The sequence below is a fragment of the Panulirus ornatus genome, chromosome 11, assembly GCF_036320965.1.
Source record: "Panulirus ornatus isolate Po-2019 chromosome 11, ASM3632096v1, whole genome shotgun sequence".
Classification (NCBI taxonomy): Eukaryota; Metazoa; Arthropoda; class Malacostraca; order Decapoda; family Palinuridae; genus Panulirus; species Panulirus ornatus.
In genome coordinates this window covers 29,985,541-29,998,945 of record NC_092234.1, presented here as the reverse complement: position 1 = coordinate 29,998,945, position 13,405 = coordinate 29,985,541, and positions in this window count along the sequence as shown.

Here is a 13,405-nt window from a genome sequence, read left to right as displayed (position 1 = left end):
CCACTCCCGTGTTCCATGCTGCTGGGGAAAAGGTAATATATGAGGAGGAGTTTGCTTGTGAGGTGATGAGGTGCTATCCACGGTGTAAACGATAATCAGGAGGACAGACTCATAATTACCGTATCTTTCGTCATTATACGATAAATTGTCTTCGTCGACAGAAATGGATGGCATCAGATATAATTAGGCTGGCGGAACAACAGGGCGTGATGGCTAAAAATTGGGCGAGTTTTATAATTACTGGACTCTTGAAGGAAGTGGGCCTACGTGGTGGCAGCTCGGGGTTAGGTTGAATATGCCTGGGTGAGGATCATGGGAGGCATGGTATGTGTGTGTGGCAGTGGACGGGATGTGAGGACGTGTTAGGCGGAAGGATCAGAACGTGTTAGGCGGGAGGTTCAGGACGTGTTTGGCGAGATGTGTGGGTCTATTGGGAGGGGTATGTGGACGTGATAGTAGACTTGATGTGTGGAAGTGTTAGGCAAGGTGTTTGGGCGTCTTAGGGAAGTTGTATGGACATAGTAGTAGACGGAGTGTGTGGACGTGTGAGACAGGGTGTGTGGACGTGGTAGCAGACTGGATGTGAGGATGTGTTAGGGCAGGGATGTGGACGTGGTAGTATAAAAGGGTTCGTGGACATGTTAGGCAGGGTATGTGTGCGTTAAGTAGGGTGTGTGGACGTGTTAAGCATGGTGTGTGGACGTGTTAAGCATGGTGTGTGGACGTGTTAAACAGGGTGTGTGGACGTGTTAGGCTGAGTGTGTGGGCATGTTAGGATACATGGGCGTCGTTCAGTGCGTGTGAGGGTCACGGCTCACTTTTGTGGCCTAGACATGGGACATTGCATGGGCTGAGCAGACTGTATGGGCGGAGCAGCTGAGTGTGAAGGTGAACGATGGAGAGTGTGTGCTGTGGCAGGCAGACCTGTATTCAGCGTCGTATTATGTGTATACAATTTGAAATAGTGTGTGTAGGGATGCAATAGTGTGTGTGTGTGTGTGTGTGTGTGTGTGTGTAAGGGCAAGGCAAACTAACATTCAGCCATTGATTTTGTAGGGACGTGGCATGATGTGTACTGAAATATGGGAAGAATGTGTGTAGACTGTGATCTGTGATGGACATTGAAGACATGGCAGACTGTGTGGAGGCATGACAGGCTGTGTGGAGACAGACTGCATGGAGGCGCGGCAGGCTGTGTGGAGACATGGTAGACTTCATGGAGGCGTGGCAGCCTGTGTGGAGACATAGCAGACTGTGTGGAGGCATGGAAGGCTGTGTGAAGGCGTGGCAGGCTGTGTATGTCTTTCCCCTCAGTTGAGTCTCCTTCCTATGAAATTAACAGGGTGGTTAACTGAAGAGCTGGTAATTATTTAGTGGAGCACACCTTATATGTTGAGTGGTTGCTGCCTTGCCCTCCCTGTAGGTCCTAAGACTGCTGGGTTGGTCCTCCGTCTGTCATGAGGGTATGGATCCATACAGTGATGCCATCTGACACGGTTATGATGAAGCAAATATGTTGTTTCTTGATTCATTGTTCTCTGTCGTTACTGGTTTGAGTTTTAGATCTGTTTCAATAAAGCTTTACCTTGTAACTACATTGAGGAAGAGCCAGTCTTGCCTTGACATAAATGTGAAAGAATGCTCGTTACTATGTTCTTTTATTTGATACCTGTTTTGTAGAGGAGTGATCCTGTCCATTGAATGACGTTGTCACACCAAAATGCACAGGAAGGGGAAGAACCTTTGTTCATGATCCACACAAATGCTTATTACAGGAAACGCGGGACATCAAGGTGGCGGCATGACGTCAGATATTTGCATCAGCTGATGTTTTCTACACCAGACGTTGATGGTGTTGCTTACACTGTTGATGTTCTGTAGACGTCGGTGGATGTTTAGACATTGGCTGACGATGATTAGGTGTCAGCAGATGATGATCAAACTTGAGATGATGTTAGAGGATTAGGTGGTCCTATTAATGTGTACGCTCTGGCCAATAAACGATTTCTGAGTGAAGATATTTTAGGTAAGATATGAAGGTTTGCAGTGGGAAGTAAAAATAGCGGAGTGAGGCTTGCATAACCAAGATAGAGGATCAGGGCCTCCATTAGGAAGATAGTGGATCAGGGCATCCGTTAAGAAGACAGTGGATCAGGGCGTCCATTAAAAAGATAGTGGATCAGGGCATCCGTTTAAAAGATAGCTGGTCAGGGCGTCCATTAGGAAGATAGTGGATCAGGGCATCCGTTTAAAAGATAGCTGGTCAGGGCGTCCATTAGGAAGATAGTGAATCAGGGCATTCGCTAAAAAGATAGCGGGTCAGGGCGTCCATTAGGAAGATAGTGGATCAGGGCATCCGTTAAAAAGATAGCGGGTCAGGGCTATGACCGTGGAGGTAGCGGGCCAGGGTAGCCATCTGAATTCGCTGGTCAGTGTTGTCAGTAGGCACTGTTTAGAGTCAGGGTGCCTCGTAAGAAGCGACAGATAATGTGACGCTTGTAAAGTTCCCATAGACTCAGGGTCATGCCCTACGCTAGTGCAGTTTACCAGGGTTCTTACCCTAGTGCCCAGGGCCCTCGGGAGGCATAATTAGGGACAATATAGTGGACGTTCGCCTAACTGTGATGGAGTTAAGGATTGGTTAGAAGTAGACTTAGGGTTCTGGCGTTGCCTCGGTTAGCACAGCAAGGATTGCTTAATCCCTCGCTTGAAGTGACAAGCGAGTTTAACAAAGGTTACGTCAAATGTATGAAGCTTCGATATGTACACTGTTGATCTCCATCGTCTTAGGGATTGTGACTAGCATCAGTCTCATAATCCTAGTGTGGATTGCGTCCGTGTTCTGCTTATGTAAGGTTTAACATGAAGAACATAACACTTTTTCCCATGTCACTAAACTTGAATGTTTTTTTTTTTTTAAGAGTTTCCAGGTCATATTTCCACCCATTCATAATTTTCCTTCCTAGTGAGTAAGCTGCATTGCAGGCTACAACAAGTGTTGCCAGGATCCCACTTGTACCAGACACATAACTATGATTTTGCACCTCAGGTGTAACTACTTCGTCCCAGACAGTTTAGTGCATCAGTAAGACAATATACGGTCGGAATGGTTCTTTTATATATATGACGAAGACTCTAATCTTGTGTTATTACTGGGAAATAACATATCCTTTATAAAAAGAAAATCCCTGCACATGGGTTGACGAAGCACCTGAGGCAGGATCAGAGACTATAATTGCGAGACGCCGATCATGATAATTGTTAACAGAGTTTGAGAGCAGGGCCGCCTGGCTTCCGTAATTACTTTAATGGTGTCTATAATTGCTATAATGATTCACGGAGGTGGTGCTCGCCGGTGATGGCGCGCCGCTGCAGCCTCGTTTACTCCTAACTACCCAGTCGTCCGAAACTTAAACGTGATCGTTAAGCAGCGTCCCGAACTACCCAAGGAGATGGACGACCTGGGAGGTGGCGACGCTTATTTACTGGACTTGAAGAGCTGGATGGAGAAATGTTGTAGGAAGGAGGGTTTGATGGAGGAATGCTGCCATATGCTGGAGGGATTGATGGAGGAATGCTCTATGAAGGAGGATTTGATGGAGGAATACTATATGCAGGAAGGTTTGATGGAGAAATCATGAAGGAGGATTTGATGGAGGAATACTATATGCAGGAAGGTTTGATGGAGAAATCATGAAGGAGGATTTGTTGTAGAAATGCTTTCTCAAAGGGTTCTTGATAGAGAAATAACTGACGGAGGATTTTTTTTTTATCATTATTTTTACAAGAGGGATAATAGAGTGGGGAGGCGCTTGTAGCGAGCTAGTCTGGGAAAACTGTCAAGACTTTGTAGTTAACTGGAAGGAGTAAAGCTATCGAGAAATGTGGTAAGTTCCCCCAGAATCTTATATACATTGACGTTGGCATCAGTTGTAGTTGGTGTATGGTTGATGTAGTTTAAAGCCCATGCCTGCCAGCCGAGGTAACCCGAGCAGCTCATATTGTGCCTGGTGGCAGCTCTGCCGTAGTACATGGTGTAGGGTTCATCTTTGTAATGAAGTACCGATGACTTGTCTTTCCACCCATGGGAGATATGGCCTTGGGCTCCCGCCTCCAGCAGGGGAAGTTTCTCTCTCTCTCTCTCTCTCTCTCTCTCTCTCTCTCTCTCTCTCTCTCTCTCTCTCTCTCTCTCTGGCAAAGAATATCTAAGTGGCATCCCTCTCAAAGTCCGGAACTAAGGAAGAGTATTTTGAACTAACTTTGAGGCCTGCATCCCTGAGAGAACTTTAATCAGCTTTCTGGCCAAAGAGAATTTTAAAGTTTTTTCTTCCATCCTCTCTCTCTCTCTCTCTCTCTCTCTCTCTCTCTCTCTCTCTCACACACACACACACACACACACACACACACACACACACACACATATATATATATATATATATATATATATATATATATATATATATATATATATATATATATATATATATATATACCAGCCGTAAGGGAGCTGGTTTACAAGGAGAGGTTAAAAGTAATCGATATGTTCACCATAGTGGAGTGAAGAATTAAGGGTGATTTGATCACAAATTTTAAATATTTAAACCAGGTTGATGATGCCAACAGAGAACACTTCCTCGAAAGATGGAAAGATAGAACAACCAGAGGCCATAACATGAAATTAAAGGACATGAATTTATAGAATATGTAAAGAAATGAAATTATGAATAGTTACAGCATGTAAAGGCGGACAGAGGTGGATGATGGTAGAGAAATTTCAAAAGATGGTGTCCGCATGGCTGTTGAACTCCCTCTCTTATGTGATACAAATTGGTAATTACACGAGGGAGCTAATTGGAGAAATTCAGAGGGGAAAGAAGAGGACATAAGACTTGGACGAACTAGGCACAGAAGTCGGTTCCTCATCCAGAGTGAGTTACAGGAAGGAATTAACTACAGGAAGGAATTAGCAAGTCCTGTGTGGTGGTAAGGGTGGCGAGGGGTGAGGAGGTGTAGCCACACTGAGCGATGGTAAAGTTTCCAGTGTAGGGAACTAAAGCTATAAGGATATTGCTATACCGGTGGGACACCTTAGCTTACACCCTCACGGGGATGAATACAACTGGAGGTTCAGGTTCCTAGAACTTCTGGTGAAGGAGAAGTTGTTGTGCCATTAGGTGTTTGAAGTCACCAACAGATGTACATCGAAGCTGGACTTACTGTGTGCACATAATTGCCTTGAAATTGTAAAGCATTACCTGTGACCTTCCCGTGGGAGAGAAGTGATTGTCTTGTACTTGAGACTAACTATATAACAGAAGAGGAAGTGGTTAAAGGGAGAAAATCAGTTCAAAGTGAAATACAAAATGGATACTACGAGAACTGAAACACCTATTTGAGGAAGACGGATTTGGAGGCTGAATTCTATAACTTGGATGCAGAATGAGTTTATAATAGATGTTGTGAAATCTACTAACAAGGCTTATGGATATATTTGCCATCAGTAAGTGATAGTAAGTAGGAGACTGAGGAAAGAATTAAAGGAACGGTTTACCAGAAGACGTAGTGAAGCAAGGAAGACCAGTGGCACACTATGGGAGAGATGAAGGAATCACTGGGGAGTCAAGCTGTACTAGACAGATACAGGGGGTCAGAAATGACTCCATCAGGATGAGTAGGAAGGAACAGGTGAGATGTGACAGAAGCGTAGTTGAAAAGTCGATAGAACACCCAAAATTATTTCACAAATTTGTAAGGGATGAATTACTGGTTAAGGATAAGTTTTTTAGATTAAGGGTCTAAGAAGGGAAGGTTTTTGATACGGACGAGGACTTTGTGTTACGAGTTTAATATGAAGTTGCTGTGTGCTCATATACGAAGACCCGGAGGTACCATTGCTACAGCCAGGGAAGGGAAAGATTGCTCCGAGAATACTGAACTAAATCCAATGGAAGTGATGAGGCTCATGAAGGAGGTTGACTTATTCAAAACCCACAGTCCGGCTGGTCTCACCACTTGAGCTCAGAGGGTGCAAGGACTCCCAAGCAAAACCACTGTTGGTATATAAAACCTTTTTCAAAGAAGGTAATGTTCCTTAGGAATAGAATTACCCAACGTTGTCCCGGTGCTCAGAAAGAGGTGACGGAGAAGTAGCAATGAATTATAGCCAATATCACAATGGAGTATAACCTCCAGGATTCCTGAGAAGAGAGTCAGAAACCAGTTTGAAGTGTACTCGTTCGGCCTAAACCTCCTATGTAGGAGAGAACTGGGATTCAAGAAGAAAAGATGTTTGACGAATCTTCTGGATTTTTATGACCCAGTAAGTTGCATGTTGGATAAAATGAGGAGGATTGTATGTTCCTAGAATGCCTATAAAATTGTCCTTAATAGAAGGTATGACGGGACTAAATACACTGACAAGGAGTCAGAGTGGGGCTGCTCAGATGGATGAACAGCTCCTGAACTAACCGGGAGGGAACAAAGAACACATGTCACGAGATCCTTCGTAAGCCGACCAAAGGTGACAAGTGGCGTTCCCCAGGGCTCATTGTTGGGTCAGATAACAATTCCTGGTCAAGTGTGAATGATATGCCAGACGAGTGGGCTGATACCTGAGCTAGAAGAGTATTCTAAAATCATTGAAGTAGGAGGCAAAAAGGACTGCGAAATGATGCAAGGGGATCTAGACAGGATGCGGCAGTAGTCGGACAAATTGCATGAGATACTTAACCCGTAAAGTCATAAAGATGAGAAGACGTCCGCACAGACCAGATAGTAAGTGCTGACTGCATCAGGGATAATAAGCTACAAGAGTCGTGCTGCCAAAGAAACATAAAACCTCGACATCACGCTGACCTCGTCACCTGAGAAGCACGTGAGGTGAATCATGAGGGAGGAAGCAGACTATATTTGAGTCGAAATTGTCTTCGAAGTTTATAGATTGAGTGATGTCTCAAGTGAGATTTACTATGTCACCTTAAGCTTGGGTGCGGCGCACTAATCTGGGCTCCTCACTCGAAGAATCGGATTGATATGTTCGAAAAAAAAGTGCAAAGGAATGCAGAAACAGTGGTACCAGAGTTCGAATGGAACAAGCTACGAAGAGAGGAAGGGAAACCCTGAACCTCCTCACATTGGAGGAAAGAAGAGTCAGGAAAGACATGATAATGACGTATAAAATTTTGAAGAGTTCATGTCGACGTTGACATGGTACAGTTCTTCATTATTACAGGAGGACAAGAGGATATAACGAGAGGTTAGGGAAGGGACGTGAGGAACCATTTCTTCAGCACCAGAGTTGTGGACTCACGGAATATGTCAAGCCATGAGCCAGCCAATACCTAAAAAGAACATTATAACAATAACACAGGGAAAAGAGGCGTAGCCCCACGAATGTAAAGCCCCGTATGTGCAAACTGTTACTGATTACAAATATGTGATCGATCACACACACACACACACACACACACACACACACACACACACACACACACACATGCGCACGCACGGACACTCACACACATACGCACGCACGTACACGGACAGACCCCCGCCTCCTAATTACTTGGGCACATAATAACTTCCCGCCTATTAGCTTGATTATTACCACCGCCACCAGACGTATCAGCAGTCACGCTCCTGGGTAATTATACGTCCATGTGCACCTGCTCCCACGTACACCTTACTTTTACGCACGTGCTACTTAAACGTACATGATGGGATTACGAAGACGCTAGATTTGGGTGCTCGGTGTTCTCTTGTCCCAGCTGGACGCATGGTAGACTCGCAAGGCGTATTGAGACGTAGGCGGCACTTGAACGTTTACATACACCTTGCGCAAGGCGGTACGACCCTTGAGTGCAGTGGTGCAGCCCTTGAGCTTAACGGTACGACCCTTGAGTGTAGTGGTGCAGCCCTTGAGCTTAACGGTACGACCCTTGAGTGTAGTGGTGCAGCCCTTGAGCTTAACGGTACGACCCTTGAGTGTAGTGGTGCAGCCCTTGAGCTTAACGGTACGACCCTTGAGTGCAGTGGTGCAGCCCTTGAGCTTAACGGTACGACCCTTGAGTGCAGTGGTGCGGCCCTTGAGCATAACGGTACGACCCTTGAGTGTAGTGGTGCAGCCCTTGAGCTTAACGGTACGACCCTTGAGTGTAGTGGTGCAGCCCTTGAGCTTAACGGTACGACCCTTGAGTGCAGTGGTGCAGCCCTTGAGCTTAACGGTACGACCCTTGAGTGCAGTGGTGCGGCCCTTGAGCTTAACGGTACGACCCTTGAGTGTAGTGGTGCAGCCCTTGAGCATAACGGTACGACCCTTGAGTGTAGCGGTGCAGCCCTTGAGCTTAACGGTACGACCCTTGAGTGCAGTGGTGCAGCCCTTGAGCATAACGGTACGACCCTTGAGTGTAGTGGTGCAGCCCTTGAGCATAACGGTACGACCCTTGAGTGTAGTGGTACGGCCCTTGAGCATGGTGATCTCTCTTTGGCTTGATCCCATAAGGTAAGCTTAAAGATCACGTCATGATGTTCTAAGGCCTTAAGGCTACGGGTAATAGGATTGGTCTTAAGCTAAGCTGAAAAAAAAAAAACCCAGATGGACTTTCAAGGTGGACGCACTAACCCAGTGGTAGATGGACCTGAGCATAGGATTGCCTCAGTCCTGGTTGAGGTTGAACCCTGATTGCCTTGATATAGCCAAGACTCATATGCAGACCAGACTGCAGCACAGGCAGGGCTCAGATATACTTTACTTACAGATTATACTTAGATAGATGTACCTTACTTACAGGTAATGCTTAAGTAGATATACCTTACATACAGGTAATACATAAGTAGGTATACCTTACATACAGGTAATACATAAGTAGATATTTTACATACAGGTAGTACTTAGATATACCTTACATGCAGGAAATACTTAAGTAGATATACCTTAGTTACAGGTAATGCTTAAGTATAAGATGACTTTCGTAAAGGCTAACTGCAGGATGAATTTACTCATATATATATATATATATATATATATATATATATATATATATATATATATATATATATATATATATATATAAATATATATATATATATATATATATATATATATATATATATATATATATATATATATATATATATATATATATATATATATTATTTCTTTTTAACTCTAGCACACGTTCATTAACGCACATGCTGGGAGATGTGAGTACACATATCAACTTGTGACCGTCTTGGTGGATGTGTTAGTCATGTATACACAGTAGCTGGATATACACCGTGCTCATACATTGACTGCCATAATTTTCCCCTCTCACTTGTTGGATCTGTTTAACCTGTGCTGCCGAAAATGTTCATAATTTATGTATTGCAGTGCTTCGCGTGTGTTTTGTGTTTCAAAATGAAACATGTGTAACACCTGTGACATGTTTCGCTTATAGAACCTGTGTCACTTGTGATTGCTTCACCCGGGTTATTTGTTTCTCCTGTGAAGGTTTCACATTGATTATGTGTGTCAGCTGTGACAGTGTTCTGCTTTGAATCTCGCTTCATGTACGATGGAAAGTTTACTTATAATTCTGTAACTTTCGCTATCGTGTTTACTTTTTGAGACATTTCTAAGATATTAGATCAGCTTGACCTGCTGGAGCGTGTCTCATTGTTGGCCAGTGTTTTATATTTTGGATCATGTTTCATCTCGGTGTTCTCGTGCGCCGCCTGCAGTTGGTAGAACACGAGCGAGAGGTCTTCTGAGTCACCTCCAGCTGACGGACAAGAGCACAACGTCGTCTAGAGCTTTCCCGCTCTACCTTCCTCCCGCGTAGGGCTGCGTCGGAGCTACTGAAGCCCGATAGAAGACAGGGTCTTGGGGTTGTGTAAGGATCGCAAGGATCGTACCGTCGTACTCAGTGGTCGCACCGTCATGCTCACGGTCGTACCGTCATCCTCAGTGTTGTACCGTCGTGCTCAATGCTCGTCCAGTCGTGTTCAGGGGTTTAACCTGACGGACGAGTGGTGGACAGCCACCAAACCTGGCGCAACCATTTCCTCTGGACACCTGCAAACCGCTGCAGGTTTTGGGATGAAAAATGTTACTGTTGCTGTGGCTCTGTACCTGATGTACTTCGTCTTGTTGGGGTTGATGGACGAACAGACACCCAGTATCACACAGTCCCCGTTGCTGGTAGTGTAATGTTGCTGCCAATGCTATAATCAGAATGTCACAGTAACGCATGGGTGCTGTTGTAATGGAGTCTGTCTTTTCGTGGGAGTGAAAGACTGAACATAATGGTGCAGGAATCAGTATGTGGCTTACAGTAAACTGCTGGTTAAGGTCAGAAGTTCAAAGGTCGCGATTCAAGTATCTGCTATGTAACTTGTTACGGGTGGCAGAGCACACAGGACTTTGTGTATGGACCCGTAGTGGGTACTGGAGAGGTGGTGCTAGAGTGGGGTCACAGGGTCAGAGTTGAAGGTCATACGATGGATTACCATTAAGTTTAGGTTGGTTTCTGCAGGTTGGCTTACTTACGTTCATAGACGAACACGAAACAGTGTCTGTAGACTGCCTGTAGGATAGGGAAAAACGCTTCTGTCGGCTTCAGAGTCTTCAAATTAATGGTCTGGATCACATAGGGTTTGTACGTGGAATCTGATTGACAGGCTTTACGTGTGTAAGTGGAGGGTTGCTGTATGGTTGAAGCTGAGGCAGGTCCGTCCCTCCACACTTTGGTTTACACAGTGCAACCAGACGGAGATTTGCCTCTCATGTAGATAGGGATCCCACCATTAAGGCCGGAGGTGGAGTTGCTCCGTTATTATCCTTTTTTTTAATATTCTTTTTCGTCTTCCGTCGTTTTTCTTTACATCTGTCGTCTATCACCTCAACACGGCTCTGTAGGAGCCAGTTACTAGGTTTTGTTTTTTTTCTTAGAAATGGATTTTGATTTCTCCCGTAAAAGCGGCGAGTTTTTACGTTATGGTTTGGTGAGAGGTGACATCTGGTGCTGATATTATGGATGAGACAACCATACAGCTCCTGTCTTGGGAGTAAAGTGTGGGTGAACATCTGAATTATGTTGTCCCAGATGGTCTTTTGTTATGATGTCGGAGCTGAACCCTTACACATGATGGTGCGAGCCTTGAAAGCGACGGTACGAGCCTTGAGCACGAAGGTTCGACCCTTGATTATGATGGTTTGGAATTAACCTTAAGGATCAGGTCAAAGGCCTGTGCCATTACGTCGTCGTGCTTAAAGGTTGTCCCGTCGTGCTCAAGGTTTTTACCGTCGTGCTCAAGGGTCGTACCGTCGTGCTCAAGGGTCGTACCGTCGTGCTCAAGGGTCGTACCGCCGTGCTCAAGGGTTGTACCGTCGTGCTTAAGGGTCGTACCTTCGTGCTCAAGGGTCGTACCGTCGTGCTCAAGGGGCTGATATAAACGTTGCGTTACGTGACAAGTGAAGCAAGTTTCATTGCTCATAGTTTCCTTTGTCAGCATCGGGACCAAATCCAGAGCATAAATAATGTTTTATATCCCTTGTTTGTATATACCATGACCTGCTCCATCAGGACATTGTTAATGATATATATTTCAACGTGTGTTTCACGGAACCAGAAGGATATCGAACATTAGTGCAGCGGATCGACTCAGCGGAGCACATCGCCAGTGCACGCCAACCCGCATCCACCCAACAATGGCGCTAAATTCAGGTCGTTAAAATCCCTCTGCTGAAAATCCGGCCGTTTGAAATCCGTGCGCAGTCGGGGTGTAACCTCGGCAGTCGCCCGGTAATTATTACGAGATATTCCCTAATTATCCGTAATTTTTCATTTCCTCTGTGTCCCACCTCCCCGTCCGGTGCGGCCTCCTCGCCTGGCTGGAGCCCTCCGGACCCGCCTGGATTTCCAGGGTGTACAGGGCCTCCCTGTGATCAGCCACCCTTCCAGGCCTCCCACCTGGAAGCCTGACAGACAGACTCGACCCATAGACATGACCTTTCCACCGCACTTGTATGTGTACGTTGTATGTACGTATATATGTGGACCGTGATGGATTATATTTACTGGTGGCTGGGATTAATGATCAAACCAGAGAGGTAAATGATACGCGAAGTTGTTGATAGTTGTGATGACAAGAAGGAGTACGTGGAATAAGGAAATAGATAGCCATATATATATATATATATATATATATATATATATATATATATATATATATATATATATATATATATTCCAACATCCCTTGTTTTTTAGATGATCTTTTATCATTTCAGAAGCACTTGGCCTCATGTGCAATGATCAGATTGAAACATCTATTGTACAATTTCCAGTTGTTCAAGTGGGCTAAGAACGAAGCATACTCACGTGTCTTTTTTTTCTTTTTTTCTTTTTTGACTTATTATGCTCAATGTAAACCTTTGTTGACAAAATATATTCATTATAAACGTTGCTTGCCTAAGTATGCCGAGACGTTGCTGGCCTTGAAAACCTGGCTGACACCTTCCTTATATCTGTGAAGGTGACCTATTGTTTGATATACGAAGTCGTCAATAGTATTAGAAGGGGGTAGAATGCCCTTCGTTATAAGTGAAAGCAAAAGTATCCGGTTTAGAAAGATCCGTCACAACACAGGTGTCGTAGTTCGTACTATGTTAAAGAGGCAGTTGTCCCGGAGGGCGGCAGAGGTCACTGTGGGGGATCGGCTGTCACCAGACTCGTATATTGTGAGGGGCTTGGGTCAGTGCTGTGCTCTGCTTTGATGTCTGATGTGATGTATTCGTTACTTGCTGCCGTCCCAGTTGACACTCTTGTGTGTTGGTTGGTTGGTGACATCATAGTGGACACTCTTGTCTGTTGGTTGGTTGGTGACGTCACAGTGGACACGTGTGTTGGTTGGTTGGTGACGTCACAGTGGACACGTGTGTTGGTTGGTTGGTGACGTCATAGTGGACACTCTTGTCTGTTGGTTGGTTGGTGACGTCATAGTGGACACACTTGTGTGTTGGTTGGTTGGTGACGTCACAGTGGACACTCTTGTGTGTTGGTTGGTTGGTGACGTCATAGTGGACACTCTTGTGTGTTGGTTGGTTGGTGACGTCATAGTGGACATTACTGTGCTGGTTGGTAGCCACCGTCACCATGGACATTGTTTCGTGTTGGTTGGTTGTTTCCTCCACAGTGGATATCTCTGTGTGCTGGTTGGTTGCCAGTGTCACCATGGCCTTTATTTCGTGTTGGTTGGTTGCCAGCGTCACCAAGGACATTACTGCGTGACCGATTGTTTTGCGTTTTCATGTTGAAAGTCGTAAGTTGAATGTTTGTGCTTCAATCGTTGGTTTTCGTCTTTCACTTGCTGGAGTTGTCCTTCAAGTGTAGAGTCCGCAATAGAATATTTTCGTACAAATATG